Source organism: Dendropsophus ebraccatus, chromosome 4, assembly GCF_027789765.1.
Source record: "Dendropsophus ebraccatus isolate aDenEbr1 chromosome 4, aDenEbr1.pat, whole genome shotgun sequence".
Lineage (NCBI taxonomy): Eukaryota > Metazoa > Chordata > Amphibia > Anura > Hylidae > Dendropsophus > Dendropsophus ebraccatus.
Window position 1 is genome coordinate 168,093,095 of NC_091457.1, and position 26,411 is coordinate 168,119,505.

Below are 26,411 nucleotides of genomic sequence, written 5' to 3' on the forward strand. Positions count from 1 at the left end.
CATGCTGCTGAATCTGTTAACCCGTCAGCTGAAAAAACCTATAGAAGACTGTGCACAGTCTGGGCCCAAGCTCTTGAGAACTTGGTTAAAGCCCAGGAATTATCGAAAAAACAAGTCAACAAAAGACGCATATCTGGCCCAGAATACCTAGTGGGTGACAAGATGTGGCTTTCCACCAAAAACTTGAAACTTAGGGTTCCGTCTGGAAAACTGGCACCCAAATACATTGGGCCATATGTCATCACTGAGATAATTAACCCTGTTTCTTTCAGGTTGCAATTGCCAAGAGTCATGAAAATTCATAATGTGTTCCATAAGGCTCTATTGAAAAGGTATATCACTCCTGTGTTGCCGTCTATTCCTCCAGATCCCCTGGTCATTCAAGGGGAGCTTGAGTTTGAAATTGAGAAAATTCTGGACTCTCGCCGGGTGCAGAACTCCGTTCAATACCTCATTCATTGGAAGGGGTTCGGCCCGGAAGAACGGACTTGGGTGGCAAGCCGAGATGTCCACGCTCCCCGTCTCATTAGACAATTTCATAATTGTAACCCCTCTAAGCCTCGTCCTTTGAGTGAGGGTCCTGAGGCCCCTCATAAGAGGGGGGGTACTGTTAGAAACGTGACTTTGCGCTCCTCAGTCCGTGCCGGGGGGCCGAGGAAGCGCTGAATTTCTGTCTGTGTTTGCACTGAATGAACTGTGTTTTACTTTCCAGCCACACCTACCTTGCCTGTCAGACTTCTGGCTGTGCAGGGGTTACTGCACTGCTAGGTCTGTTCAGCTGAGCTTGGTGCTGGGATCAGGGCTGGTCCAATCAGCTGCTGGACCTAGTCTCTGATCCAGGATAAAAAGCAGTCAGATCCCTCAGTTCCCCGCTGGCTATTAGTTGTTACTAGTCCCAGCTCCCCTGCTCCTTTCCCAGCGTTCCCTGTCCTAATCCCCTTGCTATTGCTCTACCCGTGTTCTGACCTCTTGCCTGACATTTGACTATCCGCTCTCCTTCTGATTTTGTACTGCGTTGTCTGTTTGGTTTTGACCCTGCTAGTTGACTATCCTCTATTGTGTTTTGTTTGTCTGTCTACGTTTTGTGTATTCACCTACGCAGTGTAGGGACCGACTCCGTGGTTGTCCACGACCGTTTAGGGTCGACTGAGGCAAGTAGGCAGGTGACAGTGGGTGGGTTCAGATCTAGGGCCCACTGTCTTTTGTCTTGTCTACGCCTGCCTGTCATGACAGAATCAGAGTAGGACTGATAAGGTGAATTTTACCTTTTCATCCACCTTATTCCCAAGTGACTATCCCTGTCCAAATTGAATAAAGCTGAGTGCTAGCGACGAGGAGAAAACACCAGACACAAATAGTCGGTATTGCCTTCTCTCTCAGCTGAGATAGAAGTATACTCCATTCTTTATTTAGTTTCACATTGATTATATGTTCCTTCATTATAGGCGGAGTTTCAAGTCACAAAGAGTATACATGTAATACTGTGATTGGTTATTCCATAAATGGTTAGCTATATCCTGTTCGGCTCAGTGAGCTGGTTAGTGGTTATTTATTAGACATCATCTTCTTCTTTTGTGAGTTCAGGGTGGTGTCCTCTCGGGGGGGGGGGGGCTGCCAACATTCCAACATGTCTCGTAAACCAGTCTTGTCCAGCTAGAAGTGGTTCCAAAGCTGAAGGCATTTCAAGGAATACAATGTTTTTTCCCAAAAGTATTAACCTTTCATGGTCACCTTCACAGGACCGCCCCCTGGACTCCTCAACCCAGGATGTGCAGGGAATTAGACCAATAAATTGCAAGTTCTACTGAATCTTTCTCCCCAAAACTACACATATCTATCTGCTCAGCCCTTCTGTGCGGGGTTCTCCTTAAACATCAACTATTAGAAGTCACTGCCAAGAAGAGTTTGTCTTGGAGTTTGGTCTTTAGTCAGTGGGGGGCTGAGAGACACCGCAGAACGACACCGGGGGAGCAGGGGAGGTAAGGATAAGAGGTCTGATATGTAAGGGCAGCAGCACAGTGCCCGAGTATGGAAATTGGACTTATATCGCCATCCCACAATGCACTTGACTTTAAATTAGATATTGCATCAACTATATGAGATTTTCCATACCACATGTGTGGAGTAAGGGGCTTGGGCTGCTATAAAAACTAAAAAAAAACGAACGTTATACTCACCCATCATGATCCCCTCCACTGATGACGCCCAATGACTGGTGAGCAGTATTTTTCTGCTAATTTCCAACAAACATGGAGAAAATGTCCGGCCCCCCCGCCCCCCAACCAGCGATCAGTCCAGCATTGCCAGCAGGAAGTGCTGATCAGCAGATACTGGGACGCAGCGGGGGATCAGCAAGTGAGGATAGGGTTTTTTCATTCCAGCTCAGGCCACGTTCCCCAGTTTTGTGGTACCAGACAAACCCTTTAAGCCTGACAACCAGCCAGATACCCAGGAGTACCGTCCGTTCTCAGTGGTGACAGTCGCCATATCAGAAGTCAATGCACCAAGTCATAAAGCAAAGTTCATAGTGGTCCCTCCAGCCATCTGGTATGTGAGCTGTGAGCCACCATATAGACTTGTCATACACCAGCCTAAATGAATGGCCCAAGTAAATGTGGGCTATCCCAGCACAGCGCCGCCCTCATCTACAGGTGGTATCAGGTATTGCATCTCAGTCCCATCCACATAGCTCCATGGCTGCTCTCTATCTCTCTCTCCTTTCTCTTCTATCAAGCACCACAAGCCCCCGACCCCTACGGTATAAACCCTGACCCGTATTCATCTCACGCCTGTGTTTACTATACAGGTAGATTTATTCTGGTCTGTGAGAGCGATAACAACCAGTAATTCTGCTCCTTAAAGGATTACACGATGTATGGAGACACAGCGTACGATTGGGGGCCGTCCTGTTATTATATACAAACGGCTACGGTTGCCATGGAGATCCGGAAGTCTCTCTTTATCACAGCGGTGGGCGCCGTTTAGTCAGAAAATCATCTTAAATCTTGGAGCCGAGTGTTTGCTCTGAAAACGTAACGCGAGGGGATCGCGCCATGGAGCCGCCATCATCTGTGCACGCCAACAACGTCCTGAGGGCTTACTCTACCGGAATGTCATGGATTACTTGGATAAAACGAAGAAAAAAACGAGAATGTACTAGATTAAAAAAAACTCCTGAAATTTACTGAACTAACGTAACATAACGCCTCATAGTGTCACTTTGTAGCATTAGCAGACAGGCTGTATACATAGCCAGACAGTAATATTATCATCACATCTGCGGCTTCAGTTAACCTTTCACATTATGAAGGTTTTTGCAAAAAAGTTTTTGTGCAACTTTAGCAAACATTTAGTGATTTTTTTCTAGTGCACTTCCTCATGCTCTCCCCCTCTACTCTCCCTGCACTCCCTCATGCTCTCCTCCCTCAACTCTCCCTGCACTCATCCCCATGCTCTCCTCTCTACTCTCCCTGCACTCCCCCCCCCATGCACTCCCCCCTCTACTCTCCCTGCACTCCCCCATGCTCTCATCTCTCTACTCTCCCTGCACTCCCCCATGCTCTCCTCCCTCTACTCTCTCTGCACTCCCCCCTCTACTCTCCCTGCACTCCCTCATGCTCTCCTCCCTCTACTCTCCCTGCACTCCCCTCTACTCTCCCTGCACTCCCCCCCATGCTCTTCTCCCTCTATTCTCCCTGCACTCCCCCCCATGCTCTTCTCCCTCAACTCTCCCTGCACTCCCCCCATGCTCTTCTCCCTCTACTCTCCCTGCACTCCCCCCCATGCTCTTCTCCCTCAACTCTCCCTGCACTCCCCCCTCTACTCTCCCTGCACTCCCCCCATGCTCTCCTCCCTCTACTCTCCCTGTACTCCCCCCCATGCTCTCCTCTCTCTACTCTCCCTGCACTCCCCCCCATGCTCTCCTCTCTCTACTGTCCCTGCACTCCCCCCATGCTCTCCTCCCTCTACTCTCCCTGCACTCATCCCCATGCTCTCCTCCCTCTACTGTCCCTGCACTCCCCTATGCTCTCCTCCCTCTACTCTCCCTGCACTCCCCCATGCTTTTCTCCCTCTACTCTCCCTGTACTCCCCCATGCTCTCCTCCCTCTACTGTCCCTGCACTCCCCCCCCCATGCTCTCCTCTCTACTCTCCCTGCACTCCCCCCTATGCTCTCCTCCCTCTACTCTCCCTGCACTCCCCCATGCTCTCCTCCCTCTACTCTCCCTGCACTCCCCTATGCTCTCCTCCCTCTACTCTCCCTGAACTCCCCTATGCTCTCCTCCCTCTACTCTCCCTGCACTCCCCCATGCTCTCCTCCCTCTACTCTCCCTGCACTCCCCCATGCTCTTCTCCCTCTACTCTCCCTGCACTCCCCCATGCTCTCCTCCCTCTACTCTCCCTGTACTCCCCCATGCTCTTCTCCCTCTACTCTCCCTGCACTTCCCCATGCTCTCCTCCCTCTACTCTCCCTGCACTCCCCCATGCTCTCCTCCCTCTACTCTCCCTGCACTCCCCTATGCTCTTCTCCCTCTACTCTCCCTGCACTCCCCTATGCTCTCCTCCCTCTACTCTCCCTGCACTCCCCCATGCTCTCCTCCCTCTACTCTCCCTGCACTCCCCCATGCTCTTCTCCCTCTACTCTCCCTGCACTCCCCCCATGCTCTCCTCCCTCTACTCTCCCTGCACTCCCCCATGCTCTCCTCCCTCTACTCTCCCTGCACTCCCCCATGCTCTTCTCCCTCTACTCTCCCTGCACTCCCCCATGCTCTCCTCCCTCTACTCTCCCTGTACTCCCCCATGCTCTTCTCCCTCTACTCTCCCTGCACTTCCCCATGCTCTCCTCCCTCTACTCTCCCTGCACTCCCCCATGCTCTTCTCCCTCTACTCTCCCTGCACTCCCCCCTCTACTCTCCCTGCACTACCCCATGCTCTCCTCCCTCTACTCTCCCTGTACTTCCCCATGCTCTCCTCCCTCTACTCTCCCTGCACTCCCCCATGCTCTCCTCCCTCTACTCTCCCTGCACTCCCCCATGCTCTCCTCCCTCTACTCTCCCTGTACTCCCACATGCTCTCCTCCCTCTACTCTCCCTGCACTCCCCCATGCTCTCCTCCCTCTACTCTCCCTGCACTCCCCCATGCTCTCCTCCCTCTACTCTCCCTGCACTCCCCCATGCTCTTCTCCCTCTACTCTCCCTGCACTCCCCCCATGCTCTCCTCCCTCTACTCTCCCTGCACTCCCCCCCATGCTCTCCCCCCTCTACTCTCCCTGCACTCCCCCCCCATGCTCTCCCCCCTCTACTCTCCCTGCACTCATCCCCATGCTCTCCTCCCTCTACTCTCCCTGCACTCATCCCCATGCTCTCCTCCCTCTACTCTCCCTGCACTCCCCCATGCTCTCCTCCCTCTACTCTCCCATGCACTTCCCCCTCTACTCTCCCTGCACTCCCCCATGCTCTCCTTCCTCTACTCTCCCATGCTCTCCTTCCTCTACTCTCCCTGCACTCCCCCCTCTACTCTCCCTGCACTCCCCCATGCTCTCCCCCCTCTACTCTCCCTGCACTCCCCCATGCTCTTCTCCCTCTACTCTCCCTGCACTCCCTCTACTTTCCCTGCACTCCCCCATGCTCTCCTTCCTCTACTCTCCCTGCACTCCCCCATGCTCTCCTCCTCCTACTCTCCCCATGCTCTCCTCCCTCTACTCTCCCTGCACTCCTCCCTCTACTCTCCCTGCACTCCTCCCTCTACTCTCCCTGCACTCCCCCCTCTACTCTCCCTGCACTCCCCCATGCTCTCCTCCCTCTACTCTCCCTGCACTCATCCCCATGCTCTCCTCCCTCTACTCTCCCTGCACTCATCCCCATGCTCTCCTCCCTCTACTCTCCCTGCACTCCCCCATGCTCTCCTCCCTCTACTCTCCATGCACTCCCCCCTCTACTCTCCCTGCACTCCCCCATGCTCTCCTTCCTCTACTCTCCCATGCTCTCCTTCCTCTACTCTCCCTGCACTCCCCCCTCTACTCTCCCTGCACTCCCCCCTCTACTCTCCCTGCACTCCCCCATGCTCTCCCCCCTCTACTCTCCCTGCACTCCCCCATGCTCTTCTCCCTCTACTCTCCCTGCACTCCCCCATGCTCTCCTTCCTCTACTCTCCCTGCACTCCCCCATGCTCTCCTCCTTCTACTCTCCCTGCACTCCCCCATGCTCTCCTCCTCCTACTCTCCCCATGCTCTCCTCCCTCTACTCTCCCTGCACTCCTCCCTCTACTCTCCCTGCACTCCCCCATGCTCTCCTCCCTCTACTCTCCATGCACTCCCCCCTCTACTCTCCCTGCACTCCCCCATGCTCTCCTTCCTCTACTCTCCCATGCTCTCCTTCCTCTACTCTCCCTGCACTCCCCCCTCTACTCTCCCTGCACTCCCCCCTCTACTCTCCCTGCACTCCCCCATGCTCTCCCCCCTCTACTCTCCCTGCACTCCCCCATGCTCTTCTCCCTCTACTCTCCCTGCACTCCCCCATGCTCTCCTTCCTCTACTCTCCCTGCACTCCCCCATGCTCTCCTCCTCCTACTCTCCCCATGCTCTCCTCCCTCTACTCTCCCTGCACTCCTCCCTCTACTCTCCCTGCACTCCCCCCTCTACTCTCCCTGCACTCCCCCATGCTCTCCTCCCTCTACTCTCCCTGCACTCCTCCCCAGGGCCGTTTCTGCCATGAGGCGGAATGAGTATTCCGCCTCAGGCGGCAGATTCTGCGCCCCTGCAGGGGGCGGCAGACAGCAGCCCTGCGCCTGCAGCCGCTCACCTGTCCTGCCGCAGCCGTCCGGTCCCACCGCCAACGCTTACCGCTGTCCCGAGCCGTCAGTCAGCAGCTGTTATCGCCCTCCAGCGAGTCGTGAGTGCCCGTGGTCAGCGGGGGCCGCGATGCCCCCGCTGACCCCAGGCACTCACGACTCTCTGGAGGGCGATGACAGCTGCTGACTGACGGCACTGGAGCGCGGAAAGGAACAGCGGTGGGACGGGACGGCTGCGGCAGGACAGGTGAGCGGCTGCAGGGTCGGGAGACAGCGGTGAGCGGGACGGGACGGCTGCTGCAGGACAGGTGAGTGCGGGGCGTCCAGGCGCGGGTGATTCGGTTACGGCGGGGGGGGGGGGGGGGGGGCGGGATGCGGGGGGTGCCGGCGCAGGTGATCCGGTTACGGCGGCGGGGGGGGGGGGGGGTTGTCAGGGGGCGGCCGCCTGAGGTTTGCCTCAGGCGGCAGAAACCCCAGAATCGGCCCTGCTCCTCCCTCTACTCTCCCTGCACTCCCCCCTCTACTCTCCCTGCACTCCCCCCTCTACTCTCCCTGCACTCCCCCATGCTCTCCTCCTTCTACTCTCCCTGCACTCCCCCATGCTCTTCTCCCTCTACTCTCCCTGCACTCCCCCATGCTCTTCTCCCTCTACTCTCCCTGCACTCCCCCATGCTCTTCTCCCTCTACTCTCCCTGCACTCCCCCATGCTCTCCTCCCTCTCGAACTGTCAGAACTGCCACCCACAGAAAGGGGAGATGACCCAAGGACGGTGTAGCTGGTGTGTGCAGGTTCTGGTGCAATGATCACTGAGTCCCAGTAGAATAAATAAACTTTTCTTTACTGACAAGTCTCTGGTCATACAGGACAATAAGTGACTGTGAAGGTACAGACTCGTTTTCACTGAATCTGTGCTAAGAGATACTGAGGTAGTGAGTAGAGTAGCAGTGCTGACTTGGTTATGTGCTGAGAAGAGTAGAGAGTTCAGAGAGGTGGAGAGGAGTTTGTCTTGAGAGTCCCAACCCAATGTAGTACTGTGCTCTGCCTGGGCTTTAGAAGCAGAAGAAGACTTGAGAAGTGAATACTTGAAAGAAGAAGAATACTTGTGCCCGTGTTTCGACCTTTGTTGCTATACCACCTTTTGCCCTGCAGTGTCGAGTTACCCGTCCTATCAGGGTGACACAAGCCCCAGTTCTACTTACCTGAGTTGAGCAAAGTGTCCGAAATCATCCGGTGTCACCTGCGCTGCGAGATAGAGTATGTAGACCCTTGGCTGCTTTGCTCTATCTGGATCAATTCCTTTGCTTTAGGATACTGTCCTGCACTGTGTAGATATGTTCACGGCCTGGGTTGGGGAGTCCTCTGACTTGTCCTCTCTTTAGTGTTTAGCACTGCATCGTGAGTAGAACAGTTGCTTTAAGAAAGAAAGTCTCTGTGTTCTCCATACGTGTCTGTACACTTCAGCTGGTCTGTCGCGGACAGGGAACCTGGCTAAGCTCAGCAGGGATGCCTGATCTGTGTGTGCTACTCCTCAGAGAATCAGAGAAGAACTGAACTACACTTCCTCTCCCCATGTGACAACTTCCTACAAGGTGTATGTAACAGTTCCTGTGAGTGGTGGAGAAGAGAGTGTGAGAAGAAAGGAGAATAAAGATAGGTAGAAGAAAAGAATCTCTCTCATTGGTGCACAGAATCACAAAATACAATACAGTAACCCTTAGGTGACTACAATTGTGCAATAGGTACAGAAATATACATAATACTGACATCTAGTGGCAAAACTTATACATAACTTCATCACCACTTTAATTTTGAAGTACCAGGCTTTTGCGAGGGGTGTTCAAACAGAACCACCTGTGGTGGGACACCACATCCCCCCATGCTCTCCCTGCATTCTCCCTGCATGCTCCCCCATGCTCTCACTGCACTGCCCCATGCTTGCCTCCCTGCACTCCCTCTCCACCCCCCCATGCTCTCCTCCCTGTACTCCCCCTCCACCCCCCATGCTCTCCTCCCTGTACTCCCTCTGCACTCCCCGATGCTCTCCCTGAACTCCCCCTGCACTCTCCATGTACTCCCCCTGCACCCCCCATGCTCTCCTCCCTGTACTCCCTCTGCACTCCCCCATGCTCTCCCTGAACTCCCCCTGCACTCTCCCTGTACTCCCCCATGCTCTCCCTGAACTCCCCCTGCACCCCCCATGCTCTCCTCCCTGTACTCCCTCTGCACTCCCCCATGCTCTCCCTGAACTCCCCCTGCACTCTCCCTGTACTCCCCCTGCACTCTTCCTGTACTCCTCCATGCTCTCCTCCCTGCATTCCCCCAGCACTCTCCCTGCACTCATCCCTCCTCCCCGTACTCTCCCAGCTCTCCTCCCTGCATTCCCCAAGCACTCTCCCTGTACTCCCCCATGCTCTCCTCCCTGCATTCCCCCAGCACTCTCCCTGTACTACCCCATGCTCTCCTCCCTGCATTCCCCCAGCACTCTCCCTGTACTCCCCCATGCTCTCCTCCCTGCATTCCCCAGCACTCTCCCTGTACTCCCCCATGCTCTCCTCCCTGCATTCCCCCAGCACTCTCCCTGTACTCCCCTATGCTCTCCTCCCTGCATTCCCCCTGCACTCTCCCTGCACTGCCCCATGCTCTCCTCCCTCTTCCCTGTACTCTCCTAGCTCTCCTCCCTCCTCCCCGTACTCTCCCAGCTCTCCTCCCTGCATTCCCCCAGCACTCTCCCTGTACTCCCCCATGCTCTCCTCCCTGCATTCCCCCAGCACTCTCCCTGTACTCCCCCATGCTCTCCTCCCTGCATTCCCCCAGCACTCTCCCTTTACTCCCCCATGCTCTCCTCCCTGCATTCCCCCCAGCACTCTCCCTGTACTCCCCTTGCTCTCCTCCCTGCATTCCCCCAGCACTCTCCCTGTACTCCCCCATGCTCTCCTCCCTGCATTCCCCTAGCACTCTCCCTGTACTCCCCCATGCTCTCCTCCCTCTTCCCTGTACTCCCCCATGCTCTCCTCCCTGCATTCCCCTAGCACTCTCCCTGCACTCCCCCATGCTCTCCTCCCTGCATTCCCCTAGCACTCTCCCTGTACTCCCCCATGCTCTCCTCCCTCTTCCCTGTACTCTCCCAGCTCTCCTCCCTGCATTCCCCTAGCACTCTCCCTGTACTCCCCCATGCTCTCCTCCCTGCATTCCCCCAGCACTCTCCCTGTACTCCCCCATGCTCTCCTCCCTGCATTCCCCTAGCACTCTCCCTGTACTCCCCCATGCTCTCCTCCCTGCATTCCCCTAGCACTCTCCCTGTACTCTCCCAGCTCTCCTCCCTGCATTCCCCTAGCACTCTCCCTGTACTCCCCCATGCTCTCCTCCCTGCATTCCCCTAGCACTCTCCCTGTACTCCCCCATGCTCTCCTCCCTCTTCCCTGTACTCTCCCTGTACTCCTCCCTGCATTCCCCCAGCACTCTCCCTGTACTCCCCCATGCTCTCCTCCCTGCATTCCCCCAGCACTCTCCCTGTACTCCCCCATGCTCTCCTCCCTGCATTCCCCCAGCACTCTCCCTGTACTCCCCCATGCTCTCCTCCCTGCATTCCCCTAGCACTCTCCCTGTACTCTCCCAGCTCTCCTCCCTGCATTCCCCTAGCACTCTCCCTGTACTCCCCCATGCTCTCCTCCCTGCATTCCCCTAGCACTCTCCCTGTACTCCCCCATGCTCTCCTCCCTCTTCCCTGTACTCTCCCTGTACTCCTCCCTGCATTCCCCCAGCACTCTCCCTGTACTCCCCCATGCTCTCCTCCCTGCATTCCCCTAGCACTCTCCCTGTACTCCCCCATGCTCTCCTCCCTGCATTCCCCTAGCACTCTCCCTGTACTCCCCCATGCTCTCCTCCCTGCATTCCCCCAGCACTCTCCCTGTATTCCCCCATGCTCTCCTCCCTGCATTCCCCTAGCACTCTCCCTGTACTCCCCCATGCTCGCCTCCCTCTTCCCTGTACTCTCCCAGCTCTCCTCCCCGTACAGATTTAGATATTGCGCACTTGACCATTTTATGCTGAGTTCTCGGAGCAGCGGCTGCAGTTTTCCCTGAGATGCAGCTGGGTCACACATCACCAGCATCATTACTGCGGACTGAGGCTTCATAATGCGGTTACTGACAGGACGGCTTTATGGGAGAAACAGGTGAATAAAATATCATTCACCGGTATAAAAGTGTCGCACACCGCGGCCGCTGACGGTACAAGAGCATCTGGGCTGACAAATCGTTTCAAAACACAACAGAAGTTTGGCGCAAGTCGGTGCAATCGCCACATGGCCCTTCTAGACACAAAGCAATGCAATAAAAAGGGTCTAAAAGACATAATAAATGTGATGCAGATCCGGCCCCCGTGTCCGGCCTGTGAATCCCCTCCAGTGTTCTATAGGCAGCGATCACAACATGCGCACAATGTACAATAACTGCAACACGGAAGAAAACGTAACAACCTTCTCTTCACTCCGAGAATCGGCAGAAACAGCCGGGCGGCAGATCTGAAGGCCGCAGAAATTTACCTTTTTGTTGCAGATTTGCCCTAATGGCCCTCCTATCCAGTATATAGTGTGTGTGTGTGTGTATATATATATATATATATATATATATATATATATATATATATATATATATAGATATATATAGTCTCACCTGGCTCCCGGCAGGTCTTCTCTCCAGTATATAGTGTGTATATATATATATATATATATATATATATATATATAGTCTCAACTGGCTCCTGGCCGCCCTCCTCTCCAGTATATAGTGTGTCTCACCTGGCTCCTGGCTGCCCGGCCGCCCTCCTCGGGCTCCTCTGCATTGCTTGGCTGGGAGGGATTCCGCCTTTTTCCTCACCTGGGCCCCCGGCAGGTGAGATCAGCTTCTCTCCCTCCGCTCAGGTAACCCGGTATCTAAGCATTGCCGCCGCTGACAGCTCCCCTTATATTACAGGACAGGTAAACAAAGGACGAGGACGCTGTCCCTCACCGCCGCCGCTGACTGAGCTCAGGTAAGTGTTTCCTCGTGAAGTCATCGGAGCCTTCAGCCTAATCCCATCAATGACTCCGCACAAAGGACAAACAGGTTTATGTCAGCCATGATTTATAGCTACAGTCACTAACAGAACAGGTAACATACCGCGAGGAGCCGAGGTATTACTGAGCGGCCGAACGAACGCACAATGTCCCCTATAGAGAGAAACAGGAAAATTACAGGACTATAGAGACATGACATACTGATATACTGATATATACTGACATATAGTGATATACTGACATATAGTGATATACTGACATACACTGATATACTAATATACACTGATATAGTAATATACTGATATATACTGACATATAGTGATATACTGACAAACCCTGATATACTAATATATACTGATATACTAAGATACTGATATACTGATATATACCGACATATAGGGATATACTGAACTACTGATATACTACTATACTGATGTACTGATATACTAATATAGTGATAAACTGATATACAGTGGTACCTTGGTTCAAGAACGTTTTGCAAGAAGAGCTCACAGTTTTTCAAAGTGGTAACTTGGTTTAAGAGCCCTGTACTCTGACCCAGGAAGTCTCCCTCACCTTCCAGATCATGGCAGATCCACTTCAGGCTGGGGCTTACATCAGGGGACAGGACTGTGGGTAATCTCTTCATAGCTGTAACCCCTCTCTCTCTCTGGACAGAGTGTTCCCTGCAGTCTCTGTCAGCCCTTGTGTTTCCTATCCTCTCCATTCCTGCTATAAAGTGCCTGCACTTACACTCAGCTATAAACACCACTGCTATAATATGCCTGCACTCACACTCAGCTATACACACTGCTGCTATAATGTGCCTGCACTCACACTCAGATATACACACTGCTGTATATATTGCCTGCACTTACACTCAGCCACTCAAACTGCTGTATATAAAGTTTCTGTCACTGTCCTCCTGCACAGCTCTGATTCTCACTTCCTGATTGGTCCAGGCTGAACACACCCCTTCCCCATTGGTGTCATGTGACCACACAGACCTCTGACAGCAGCCCTGCTTCTCTATTCTAGCCTGTTGTACTACGCTCAGTAACTTATATATCACATATCCAGCTGCAGTGTTATCAGGGTTATACAGTTACTATACATTATACACCACATGCTGCTATACTGTACAGTAACTTATATATCACATATCCAGCTGCTGTGTTATCAGGGTTATACAGTTACTATACATTATACACCACACGCTGATTGCTATACTGTACAGTAACTTATATATCACATATCCAGCTGCAGTGTTATCAGGGTTATACAGTTACTATACATTATACACCACATGCTGCTATACTGTACAGTAACTTATATATCACATCCTGCTGCTGCTGTATTATCAGGGTTATACAGTTACTATACATTATACACCACATGCTGCTATACTGTACAGTAACTTATATATCACATATCCAGCTGCAGTGTTATCAGGGTTATACAGTTACTATACATTATACACCACATGCTGATTGCTGTACTGTACAGTAACTTATATATCACATATCCAGCTGCTGTGTTATCAGGGTTATACAGTTACTATACATTATACACCACATGCTGATTGCTATACTGTACAGTAACTTATATATCACATATCCAGCTGCTGTGTTATCAGGGTTATACAGTTACTATACATTATACACCACATGCTGCTATACTGTACAGTAACTTATATATCACATATCCAGCTGCTGTGTTATCAGGGTTATACAGTTACAATACATTATACACCACATGCTGCTATACTGTACAGTAACTTATATATCACATATCCAGCTGCAGTGTTATCAGGGTTATACAGTTACTATACATTATACACCACATGCTGCTATACTGTACAGTAACTTATATATCACATATCCAGCTGCTGTGTTATCAGGGTTATGCAGTTACTATACATTATACACCACATGCTGATTGCTATACTGTACAGTAACTTATATATCACATATCCAGCTGCTGCTGTGTTATCAGGGTTATACAGTTACTATACATTATATACCACATGCTGCTATACTGTACAGTAACTTATATATCACATATCCAGCTGCTGTGTTATCAGGGTTATATAGTTATTATACATTATACACCACATGCTGCTATACTGTACAGTAACTTATATATCACATATCCTGCTGCTGTATTATCAGGGTTATACAGTTACTATACATTATACACCACATGCTGATTGCTATACTGTACAGTAACTTATATATCACATATCCAGCTGCTGTGTTATCAGGGTTATACAGTTACTATACATTATATACCACATGCTGATTGCTATACTGTACAGTAACTTATATATCACATATCCAGCTGCTGCAGTGTTATCAGTGTTATACAGTTACTATACATTATACACCACATGCTGCTATACTGTACAGTAACTTATATATCACATATCCAGCTGCTGTGTTATCACGGTTATACAGTTACTATACATTATACACCACATGCTGCTATACTGTACAGTAACTTATATATCACATATCCTGCTGCTGTATTATCAGGGTTATACAGTTACTATACATTATACACCACATGCTGCTATACTGTACAGTAACTTATATATCACATATCCAGCTGCTGTGTTATCAGGGTTATACAGTTACTATACATTATATACCACATGCTGATTGCTATACTGTACAGTAACTTATATATCACATATCCAGCTGCTGTGTTATCAGGGTTATACAGTTACTATACATTATATACCACATGCTGCTATACTGTACAGTAACTTATATATCACATATCCAGCTGCTGTGTTATCAGGGTTATACAGTTACTATACATTATATACCACATGCTGCTATACTGTACAGTAACTTATATATCACATATCCAGCTGCAGTGTTATCAGGGTTATACAGTTACTATACATTATACACCACATGCTGCTATACTGTACAGTAACTTATATATCACATATCCAGCTGCTGTGTTATCAGGGTTATACAGTTACTATACATTATACACCACATGCTGCTATACTGTACAGTAACTTATATATCACATATCCAGCTGCTGCTGTATTATCAGGGTTATACAGTTACTATACATTATACACCACATGCTGCTATACTGTACAGTAACTTATATATCACATATCCAGCTGCTTCTCATTGTTTCATCTCTTCTACATGTTATTCAGAATAATAATCAGTATATTTGGGGTGCGGAACCAATTGTCTGCATTTCAATGATTTTTTATGGGAAAATTTGCTCTAGTGTAAGAGTGGATTTGGATTACAAGCGCCGTCCCGGAACAGATTATGCTCCTAATCCAAGGCACCACTGTATACAGTATATATATATATATATATATATATATATATATATATATATATCAAGGCACCACAATATTTATCAAGGAACCATAATCCAAGGCACCACTGTACTATTATAGTTATATACTGAGAGCCCGGCAGCTTCTAATCTTGACCCCCTACCTCCTTGTAAATCAGGGTCCGTTTACAAAGAAAGATTATCTGACAGATTATCTGCCAAAGATTTGAAGCCAAAGCCAGGAATGGATTTGAAAATAGGAGAAATCTCAGGCTTTCCTTAATGACCTGATCTCTGTTTATAGTCTGTTTCTGGCTTTGTCTTTAAATCTTTGACAGATAATCTGTCAGATAATCTTTCTGTGTAAATGGACCCTGAGACGCCACGCTGCCTGGGGGGGGGGGGGGGGGGGGAGGAGGGGGGAGGGGTGCTGTCCTGTCACCCGTTCTACAGTTTTGCCTCAGAAGAATTGCTGACCCTTTTCTAACCATCTCAGTGGTTTTGTGGTGAACGTCTCCTGGGATTCTCGGACAGGAGAAATTCCTACGAACACAAAACAAGCAAAATTCCATATAGGTGTAGGCCCCAGACGGGCAACCGAGGAGACGCCGGTTATTAACCCTCTAATCCCTGTTGTCCTTCACTGGGCCCACCCTACACCTGTACTGATCACCTGTACATCTATTAACCCTCTCCTTCCTGCCCTCCTACACCTGTACGCCTTTTAACCCTCTCCTTCCTGCCCTCCTACACTGGGCCCACCCTACACCTGTACGCCTTTTAACCCTCTCCTTCCTGCCCTCCTACACTGGGCCCACCCTACACCTGTGCGTCTATTAATAGTAGGGTGAGTGAGATACCATTGTGCACACAGGACGTATTTCTATAATGTCTGATAAGTTGTGCAGAAACTAAAGATGAAAAAAATCATCTAGAATCCATTTCTGGAGGTTGTGATTGAATCGCCGGTCACTGATCCAGATTTAGGTGCAGAGCCCGGCAGGTGCTGATCCTGACCCCATACCTCCCTGTATCTCACAGAGCACTTATGGGGCAGATTTATTATACGTGCCCCCGGTATACGACACAGATAAGGCAGAGATATGTGTGCAAACCCCTTTTCTATCATGTAAGTCCCGCTCACCTGATAGACGGACAAGGGGGTGTGACAAGGCAGGGAGGAGGCGTGGTCCACTCTTGCTCCATAGACGGTCCCCTCCATGGACGGCCCCCTCCATCTTATTCCTACATGTGCGAGGGTTTATTCTCTCTAATATTAGATACTATTGATATTTATAGGATTATTCTGCAGGTGGAAACTTTTTACAGCTCATCCAGATGACGGGGAACGGGATTCCAGGCGAGTCTGTATGATATATTATATGTTACTAGAAAATGTACCCGGCGCTGCCCGGGTATAAAGTGCCAGTGTGTTAATTAGATTTGTTCTAAGGTGCCCAGGAGGCCAAGCTAAAGGTATTGTTTCATCTGTGTTAACCAGTGGAATTAGTGTAAACCTGTAGTTCATAGTTGGAGGGGTTCTGTATACCCACAGTGTATAGTTTTTGGGGGTCTCGCATATCTGTAGTGCATAGTTGGGGGGGCTGTATACCTATAGTGTATAGTTGGGGGGGGGTCCTGTATACCTGTAGTGTGTAGTTGGGGGGGCTGTATACCTGTAGTGTATAGTTGAGGGAGGTCCTGTATACACGCAGTGTATAGTTGGTGAAGGGCCTGTAAACCTGTACTGCATAGTCCAGGGGTCCTGTATACCTGTAGTATATAGTTGGTGCTGTATACCTGTAATGTATAGTTGGTGGAGGTCTTGTATACCTGTAGTATAAAGTTCGGGGGTCCTGTATACCTGTAGTGCATAGTTTGAGGGTTCTGTATAACTGTAGTATAGAGTTGGTGGAGGTCCTGTATACCTGTATGTATAGTTTTGGGGTCCTGTATACCTGTAGTGTGTAGTTTGGGGTCCTATATACCTGTAGTATATAGTTGGTGGAGTTCCTGTATACCTGTAGTGTATAGCTTTGGGGTCCTGTATACCTGTAGTATAGAGTTGGTGGGGGTGCTGTATACCTGTATTATATAGTTGGTAGAGGTCCTGTATACCTGTAGTGTATAGTTTTGGGTTCCTGTAAACCTGTAGTGTATAGTTTGGGGTCCTATATACCTGTAGTATATAGTTGGTGGAGATCCTGTATACCTGTAGTGTAAAGTTTGGGGGTCCTGTACACCTGTGGTATAGAATTGGTGAAGGTGCTGTATACCTGTAGTATAGAGTTGGTGGAGGTCCTGTATACCTGTAGTGTATAGTTTTGAGGACCTGTATACCTGTAGTGTATAGTTTGGGGTTCTATATACCTGTAGTGTATAGTTGGTGGAGGTCCTGTATACCTGTAGTGTAAAGTTTGGGGTCCTGTATACCTGTAGTATATAGTTAGTGGAGGTCCCGTGCACCTGTAGTGTATAGTTTTGGGGTCCTGTATACCTGTAGGGTCGTATTTACCATTAGGCACCCATGGTCTGGTGCGTAGGGTAGCACCTTGCAGAGGGGCAGTACCCTCCCGTTCAGACTTGCCAGAAAATCTGGTGTCTTTTCGAAGGGGGTATGGCAGTATTGGTCAGTCACCGTATCACAGTATGGCGGTATTGGTCAGGCTTGGTGTGGCGGTGTTAAATGTGACGTGTGGAGCTATTACCTACCTATCCTGATGCTAATTGGTGAGTGAGGATGGGGCACCTTCAGGTTTAGTGCTTAGGGCAGCAGCAGCTGGTAATACTGTCCTGTATACATGTACTGTATAGATGGAGTAGGGGGTCCCGTACAAATGTACTGTATAGATGGAGTAGGGGGTTCTGTATACATGTACTGTATAGATGGAGTAAGGGGACCTGTATACATGTACTGTATAGATGGAGTAGGGGGCCCTGTATACATGTACTGTATAGATGGAGTAGGGGGTCCTGTGTACATGTCCTGTATAGATGGAGTAGGGGGCCCTGTGTACATGTACTGTATAGATGGAGTAGGGGGTCCTGTATACATGTACTGTACAGATGGAGTAGGGGTCCTGTATACATGGAGTAGGGGGCCCTGTATACATGTACTGTATAGATGGAGTAGGGGGTCCTGTATACATGTGCTGTATAGATGGAGTAGGGGGTCCTGTATACCTGTACTGTATAGATGGAGTAGGGGGTCCTGTATACATGTACGGTATAGATGGAGTAGGGGGTCCTGTGTACATGTACTGTATAGATGGAGTAGGGGGTCCTGTATACATGTACTGTATAGATGGAGTAGGGGGTCCTGTAAACATGGAGTAGCGGGTCCTGTATACATGTACTGTATAGATGGAGTAGGGGGTCCTGTAAACATGGAGTAGGGGGTCCTGTATACATGTACTGTATAGATGGAGTAGGGGGTCCTGTATACATGTACTGTATAGATGGAGTAGGGGGTCCTGTATACATGTACTGTATAGATGGAGTAGGGGGTCCTGTATACATGTACTGTATAGATGGAGTAGGGGTCCCGTATACAAGTACTGTATAGATGGAGTAGGGGTCCCGTATACAAGTACTGTATAGATGGAGTAGGGGGCCCTGTATACATGTACTGTATAGATGAAGTAGAGGGTCCTGTATACCTGTACTGTATAGATGAAATAGGGGGTCCTGTATACATGTACTGTATAGATGGAGTAGGGGGTCCTGTATACATGTACTGTATAGATGGAGTAGGGGGTCCTGTATACATGTACTGTATAGATGGAGTAGGGGGTCCTGTATACATGTACTGTATAGATGGAGTAGGGGCTCCTATATACATGTACTGTATAGATGGCGTAGGGGGTCCTGTATACATGTACTGTATAGATGGAGTAGGGGCTCCTGTATACATGTACTGTATAGATGGAGTTGGGGGTCCTGTATACATATACTGTATAGATGGAGTAGGGGGCCCTGTGTACATGTACTGTATAGATGGAGTAAGGGGTCATGTATACATGTACTGTATAGATGAAGTAAGGGTTCCTGTATACATGTGCTGTATAGATGGAGTAGGGGGTCCTGTATACATGTGCTGTATAGATGGAGTAGGGGTTCCTGTATACATGTGCTGTATAGATGGAGTAGGGGGTCCTGTATATACATGTCCTGTATAGATGGAGTAGGGGGTCCTGTATACATGTACTGTATAGTTGGAGTATGGGGTCTACCAGTTATTACTGTGGATGTTGTGAGGCAGCTTCCCTAGCAACCATTGCTCCCTGTGAAAATGAAAGCAGTAATCCTATTGGTTGCTAAGGCTCCAACTGCCGTGTCTGCTGCAGCTAATTATATCACCTGTGTTTGCAGTGAGGAGATTTTCCCATTCATCTCTATGAGGCGCCTCTCTTTCCCCTCCCCCTCCTCTCCTGTATATCTGGCGGGGACGGGACCTTCGCTATAACCTTCCCGGGCACCCAATGTATCTGTGGGCCAAATTTGGGGTCAAACTGTTCAGGCGATTGGAAGTCTATACGGGACAGACAGACAGACTTTCATTTTTATTATATAGATAGGGAGTTTAAGAGTCCAGTGGGCGGTCCTAATCAATAACTGACAGTTATTTGTGTTCATACATCATTAGTTAGGACCAACCACTGGACTCCTAAGGGCCCTATTACATGGAGCAATAATCGGCCGATTAACACTCCCTGTAATAGGGATAACCTGATTGTTTCTTTAGATCCAGACGTAAAATTATTGGGCGCTGGATGCGCTTCGCTACGTGTAATAAGGATGTGCGGCCGGCGGCTGATGACTCTCGCATAAAATAATAAAGTATTAACTTACCACCTTCCTCAGTGTCCTTGGGCCTCCCCCGATGTCTGCAGCTCTGCCTTCTGTTCTGGTCTCTGCCAGTGATTGGCTGAGCGGCCTGTCAGCTAAGACAGGCTGCTCTGAAGCTGCAGCACACGGGACCTGGGGAGAAGGGCACCGCAAGAGGAGCCCTGCACCATGGATGGGTAATGTATGCAGTTTAAGCAAGGGCTGCAAGGACATTGGTAACAATGTCCATGCAGCCCTTATTAAACGATTATCAGACCGTGTAACAGGCCCAGTAAACGAGCTCCGATCTAGCAGATTGGCGCTCCTTTACAGTTATTATTGGGATATGTAATAGGACCTAAGTCTAGATGTTAGACTTTCTACTGAATCTTTTGTCATAACAAAACAGCCTTCCCAGAATGAGTAGGAACACAGAGATAACTGTCAATCACTGAGTAGGACCGCCCACCGGAGTCCTTAAACTAGAAAAAAAAAAAAAAAAAGGTTTAAGGTAAATTCCAAACTCTACAGAATATTTTCCCATAAGAATATATATCTTTCCGCTCGGTTTCTCCTGCTTTATAACATGGCGTCAGCAGATTGGGCCGTGTTTTTTATCTTCCCCAATTCCCACAAAAAAGGAACATCGGCTCATATGGTTCCCCGTGAATGAGGACCAGGAGGCTCCACGTTGGGTAAATCCTACAGGTCTGCAGTTATATGGAGAGTGAGTGCGGCCGATAGGACAATGTGTAGTAATAACCTGCTCTCCTGCTGTGGATTAGTGATACGATAATGTTTGCGGAGGGCGGAGTGATGGCGGCATCAGACACCCGGCTCCGGCTCACTGTTGTGGAGTTTCTGTGACTACGGTTACACAGGTTAATTGTGACTCACGTCTCATCCAAGAGTCAGCGCTCTATTCATCCCCAATCCACTGTAGCCGTCAGCAAATTGTTTATTTACTGTAGTAAAAAAAGAAGGAAAAAAGGTGAGCGTAGATGAGGGTAAGAAGGGTGAGCGTAGATGAGGGTAAGAAGGGTGAGCGTAGATGAGGGTAAGAAGGGTGAGCGTAGATGAGGGTAAGAAGGGTGAGCGTAGATGAGGGTAAGAAGGGTGAGCGTAGATGAGGGTAAGAAGGGTGAGCGTAGATGAGGGTAAGAAGGGTGAGCGTAGATGAGGGTAAGAAGGGTGAGCGTAGATGAGGGTAAGAAGGGTGAGCGTCCTTGTCCTTGGTGAGACGAACCACAATCAGAGGCGTCTGGCAGCGGCTTTCTTCTTCACAGGGTGAGTGTGTATTCAGGGGTCTGAAAAGATGGCTGTTGGCAAAATAGCTGATTTGGTTGACAGCGATCTGACATGTATGGCCGGCTTCTGCTGTCTGATGGGAAATGATGGCGTCTAGGCGGCTCTCATCATGCGTACACCCCGCACCATCCCCAGGTGGGTAAAAGAAAATGGCGTCTCCCAGGTGACGGTAAACCCAAACCTATTCATCGCAGAACGGCAGAACGAGGACTGCGCGCTGCAGACAGACACGGAGCGGTCGGACTTATCAATAATGAATAGAAATGAGTCTTTTTCTGTATCGGAGAAGTTCAATGACGTCCCGGCGGAGGAGTCTGCAGAAGCCGCAGTCTGGGGAGCGGAGCGGTGGCATTTAAATGCCATATCTGATAACGTCAGATCCGACCGAGCTTACGGGAGCCGCGTGACTGTCCTGTTATTAAGAGACGGGAAACAGGAGCAAGAAGACGCCGCAATGTAACCGGTGAAGATAAAAAACACGCAGAGGATAATACGGAAAATATAATTGTTTGGAAGGTTGTTCCCCTTTAATTTAGTTAAAGGGAACCTGTCACATCGAAATCCCATTCCACTCTGCAGCCGCCATGTTATAGAGCAGGAGGAGCCGAGGGGGCGGATATATATGATTTATTTATTTATTTGTATAGCGCCAACAGATTCCGCAGCGAATTATTAGGAATAACTGGTCATTTACTCCTCATTGGCTCCTCACTGGTAAAGTGGGCGGTCCTAGTCTGTGACTGACAGCTCTCTGTATAAATGTGCATATATAGAGAGCGATGCTATATCGCTGTGTGTAGTAGGCCGGTCCTGCTAGGTTACCTTCCTTTTATATACACATATATGAAGTCCACATGTACAGAGGAACCCGCTCTCATCACAGTTCCTGACACACAACAAACCCCATTATACTACAGGCCGTGATTTACAGCTTTATAACAGAAAACAACCTTCTGACCATTATGGTTGTCCGGAGCATTGGAGCCGGACCCAGCGGCCATCAGGAGGCTATTAGGCCAGAGAAATGAGAACAATCCTCCTGGGGAACGAGCTCCATGGTTAAGAGCAGCTGCCGGGCCCGGGCCGGAGACCTCAAAACCCACCGGGAGACAATAACCTCACAATAAAGCAGCAGGAACTACAACACTAAAGTGATGGATGAGTCCAGGTCCAGGTACGGAGCGTGTATCTCCACAATAACTGACAGCTAGAATTCCCCCGATCCCCGTCAGGCCTCTGCACACATACAGGACTTGTCACTCAATTGCACTGACACATTTTCAAAGCATTGATTCTTAAAGGAGAAGTCCAGTCGTGGCGAAAATCTGACAGGCGGCGAGGGCAGGTGAGAACATAACAACCAGTCCTTACTTACACGATGCGCAGTGTGAGCGGCCCCGGAACCCTCGCCGGAAGGCACCCAGAGATGTTGTAACGTCACAACACCCATCTCGGCTGCTGGACTGGCCGCTCAGCCAATCAGTGACTGGAGTGGCATCCCGCTGAGTGGCCGGTCCATTAACTGGGTCATGACATCGACTGGTGGAGATCCCGGAGCCTGGCGGGGGTTCCGGAGCGGCGATTCAACGTTGGAGAGGCATGGGGAGAGGTGAGTTGTGATAACTTATGTTTTCCCCGGCGCCTGCATTTTGAAACATAAAATTCCTTGGCCAGAGTTCTCCTTTAAAAGGCCTTACGCTTTTCCAGTATGTTGCATTACAGTCTTACGTAGGATCAGGAGCAGCACTTGGGAGTTAAGGCCACTCAGCTGCCATGATGGTCAGGATCAACAGTTGGTAAGTTTGCTCAAGACCCCTTTTTAATAAGCCAAGGATTCAACTAAACAGACCCTTGAATGTCCACCATGTAATACCCCGCTTCTCCTCTAGTGGCTACTCCAGAGAAAACGTATAAACATCAGAGACTTTTCTTGTTTGCTGGGGTCTCCCATCTAATAAGAGGGTTTTTAGGAGACAACCCCTTCAAACAGGGGCGTAGCTAATGTCTCCTGGGCCCTGGTGTGAGAGGTCAACTTGGGCCCCCCCCCCCTTTCACGACCAAGTGATGCTACTGGTAGGTGTATGTGTGTAGATAGATAGATATGTGCCGCAAGACAGATATTACCAAGAACACCAGCATATAGAAAGAAAAAATATTATCACCATATATATTACCGCCATACTGTTACTGACCAAATCCTGTATACTGAGACCAATATTACCAATAATACCAGTATACAAGGGGGAAATATTACTGCCACACCACAACCACTACCATCACCACCATATTGTTACTAACCAAATAAAACAGTACCGGATAACAAGTAACAAACATTACCACCACATACTGACTAATACCACCACATACTGACTAACACCACCGCTGCTACTGAATAAGATCCACTGTACACAGATCACTATCACCTCATCCAGTCATATAGAGGTGGACGCAGCTCTACACAGGTTGTATACACCATATAAATTACAGTGCAGTTACATCAGGTAACTCACAGGGGACATCTTCTCTGATCAGAGTTCTTCCCTTTTCATTTTCTTCTTCTCCATCTGCCCTGGGCCGTTATGAGAACTTCTCCGAGCCACGGATCCACAGAATCTGCCATACAGACATATTAGTCTCCTCATTCTGGCACCATCCTCATCTCTATACACACTGCACATCTGTACTGGCCCCTTTACACCCTTCATTTAGTGGGTAGCCCTGACACTATGTGACCCCCCTTATAGTGTATGACCCCACTGCATGTTGCCCCCTCTTATAGATGGCCCCTTCTCCCCCCACCCCTTATAGATGGCCCCCTCTCCTTATAGATGGCCCCCCCTCCTTATAGATGGCCCCCTCTCCTTATAGATCACCCCCCCTCCTTATAGATCACCCCCCCCCCCCTTATAGATCACCCCCCCCTCTCCTTATAGATGGCCCCCCTCTCCTTATAGATGGCCCCCCTCTCCCCCCTCCCCTTATAGATGGCCCTCCTCTCCCCCTCCCCTTATAGATGCCACCCCCCTCTTCCCCCACCCCTTATAGATGCCCCCCTCTTCCCCAAGCAGAATTTAAAAAAAACAAACAAAACAAAACAACACAAACTCACCTAACACGCTCCCCCGGCAATCCTCTCCTTCTTCAGGCTCTGTCTGGTCCCCGGCTGATGCGCGGCTGCCGGGAGTGCCCGTCCTATCCCCGGCAGTGCCGCGCATCAGTGAACTCCCTGTACGCCGGGGCTGGGTCTTCTGGCACAGGAAGCGTCTCTGACGTGCGCTTTCTGTGCTGGAAATCAGGGCTCCAGGTGGCACAGGGAGTTCCCCGGTAGCGCCGCTCATCAGTGATAGGACGGGACACCCCCGGCAGCCACACATCAGCCGGGGGCCCGGACGAGCCCGCTCTTGTGACCGCAAGCAAAACAATTACACTGATTCCTAAACAATACAGCAAAAGCCACAATCTTATATTAGAAAAAAACCTCCACTCCACCACGAGGTACTGTAGGGCGCAGGTCCAATATAAGAAGCGTGGAGAATGTGATCCTCCATGAGGAGCTCTCAGGCTGGAGATGACTGGCTCAAATCAGCCAGACTGGCAGCCAGTCATCTCCAGCCTGAGAGCTCCTCATGGAGGATAACATTCTCCACGCTTCTTACATTGGACCTGCGCCCTACAGTACCTCGTGGTGGAGTGGAGGTTTTTTCTGACTAAATTGATCCCGCTGTGGGAGAATCCGAGGAGTGGCTGCGGTTCACCTTTCATGCTTTTTGAGTGTTGTGCCTCTTAGATCTCAAGACGACCAGGTGAGACCATTTTCACTATCGCTCCCATCTGATGTACGGTCTGTATTATGCCATGGAGCGCTGTTCCTTTCTCTTTTACAACCTTATATTAGAACTTGCTGAGAAGAACATTAAACATTTAGATGGTTTTTACCTTTTACGTCCTCTTGAGCTGCAGATTTTTTGTGTTTTATTAATTTCCCGTTCTCCCAGTAGATTGCACCCGGCAGAGACACAGCGGCCCCATCCCCGTCCTCACAGATCCTTTCACCTAATATATTGTTAAGCCCCAGCTACAAGTCTCAGAAGAGATGTGTAGAGGAGTCCAGGCCTCAGTCCAGTCTCTGTGGGGAGTAGAGGAGTCCAGTCTCTGCGGGGAGGTGTAGAGGAGCCCAGGCTTCAGTCCAGTCTATGTGGGGAGGTGTAAAGGAGTCCAGGCTTTGGTTCCAGTCTCTGTGGGGAGGTGTAGGGGAGTCCAGGCCTCAGTCCAGTCTCTGCAGGAAAGTGCATAGTACAGGCTTCAGTCCAGACTCTAGAATGATGTGTAGAGGAGTCCAGGCCTCAGTCCAGTCTCTGCCATGATATGTAGAGGAGTCCAGGCTTCAGTCCAGTCTATGCGGGGAGGTGTAAAGGAGTCCAGGCTTTGGTCCAGTCTCTGTGGGGAGGTGTAGGGGAGTCCAGGCTTTGGTCCAGTCTCTGTGGGGAGGTGTAGAGGAGTCCAGGCCTCAGTCCAGTCTCTGCGGGAAAGTGCTGAGTAGTACAGGATTCAGTCCAGACTCTAGAGGGATGTGTAGAGTCCAGTCTCTGCGGGGAGGTGTAGAGGAGTCCAGGCCTCAGTCCAGTCTCTGCGGGGAGGTGTAGAGGAGTCCAGGCCTCAGTCCAGTCTCTGCGGGGAGGTGTAGAGGAGTCCAGGCCTCAGTCCAGTCTCTGCGGGGAGGTGTAGAGGAGTCCAGGCCTCAATCCAGTCTCTGCGGGGAGGTGTAGAGGAGTCCAGGCCTTAGTCCAGTCTCTGCCATGATGTGTAGAGGAGTCCAAGCTTCAGTCCAGTCTATGCGGGGAGGTGTAAAGGAGTCCAGGCTTTGGTTCCAGTCTCTGTGGGGAGGTGTAGGGGAGTCCAGGCCTCAGTCCAGTCTCTGCGGGGAGGTGTAGAGGAGTCCAGGCTTCAGGGGCTCTGATGTTCTCACCAGATTATGGGGTTGCTTGATCAGTGATATACAAACTATTTTCTGAAAAGCTTGAACTGAAGTCATTTGTCATTAAAAAAAAAACTGAACTGAATCCACAAAAACATTTCAAGTCATAAAAGAATGTCGGGTGATACGTGAGAGGAACATTT

The 26,411-nt window shown here is 49.9% G+C and overlaps 1 protein-coding gene across 2 annotated transcripts in view; it reads right to left on the reverse strand.

Moving 5' to 3' along the window:
* The window catches only part of LOC138790120 (uncharacterized), a 74,325-nt gene extending 62,328 nt beyond the window's left edge, over positions 1-11,997 (reverse strand). For both annotated transcript variants that reach the window (XM_069969087.1, XM_069969086.1), the window contains exon 1: positions 11,947-11,997. The gene's annotated coding sequence lies outside the window, so the exon portion shown is untranslated. The remainder of the gene's footprint in view (positions 1-11,946) is intronic.
* Between the last annotated feature and the right edge of the window lie 14,414 nt (positions 11,998-26,411).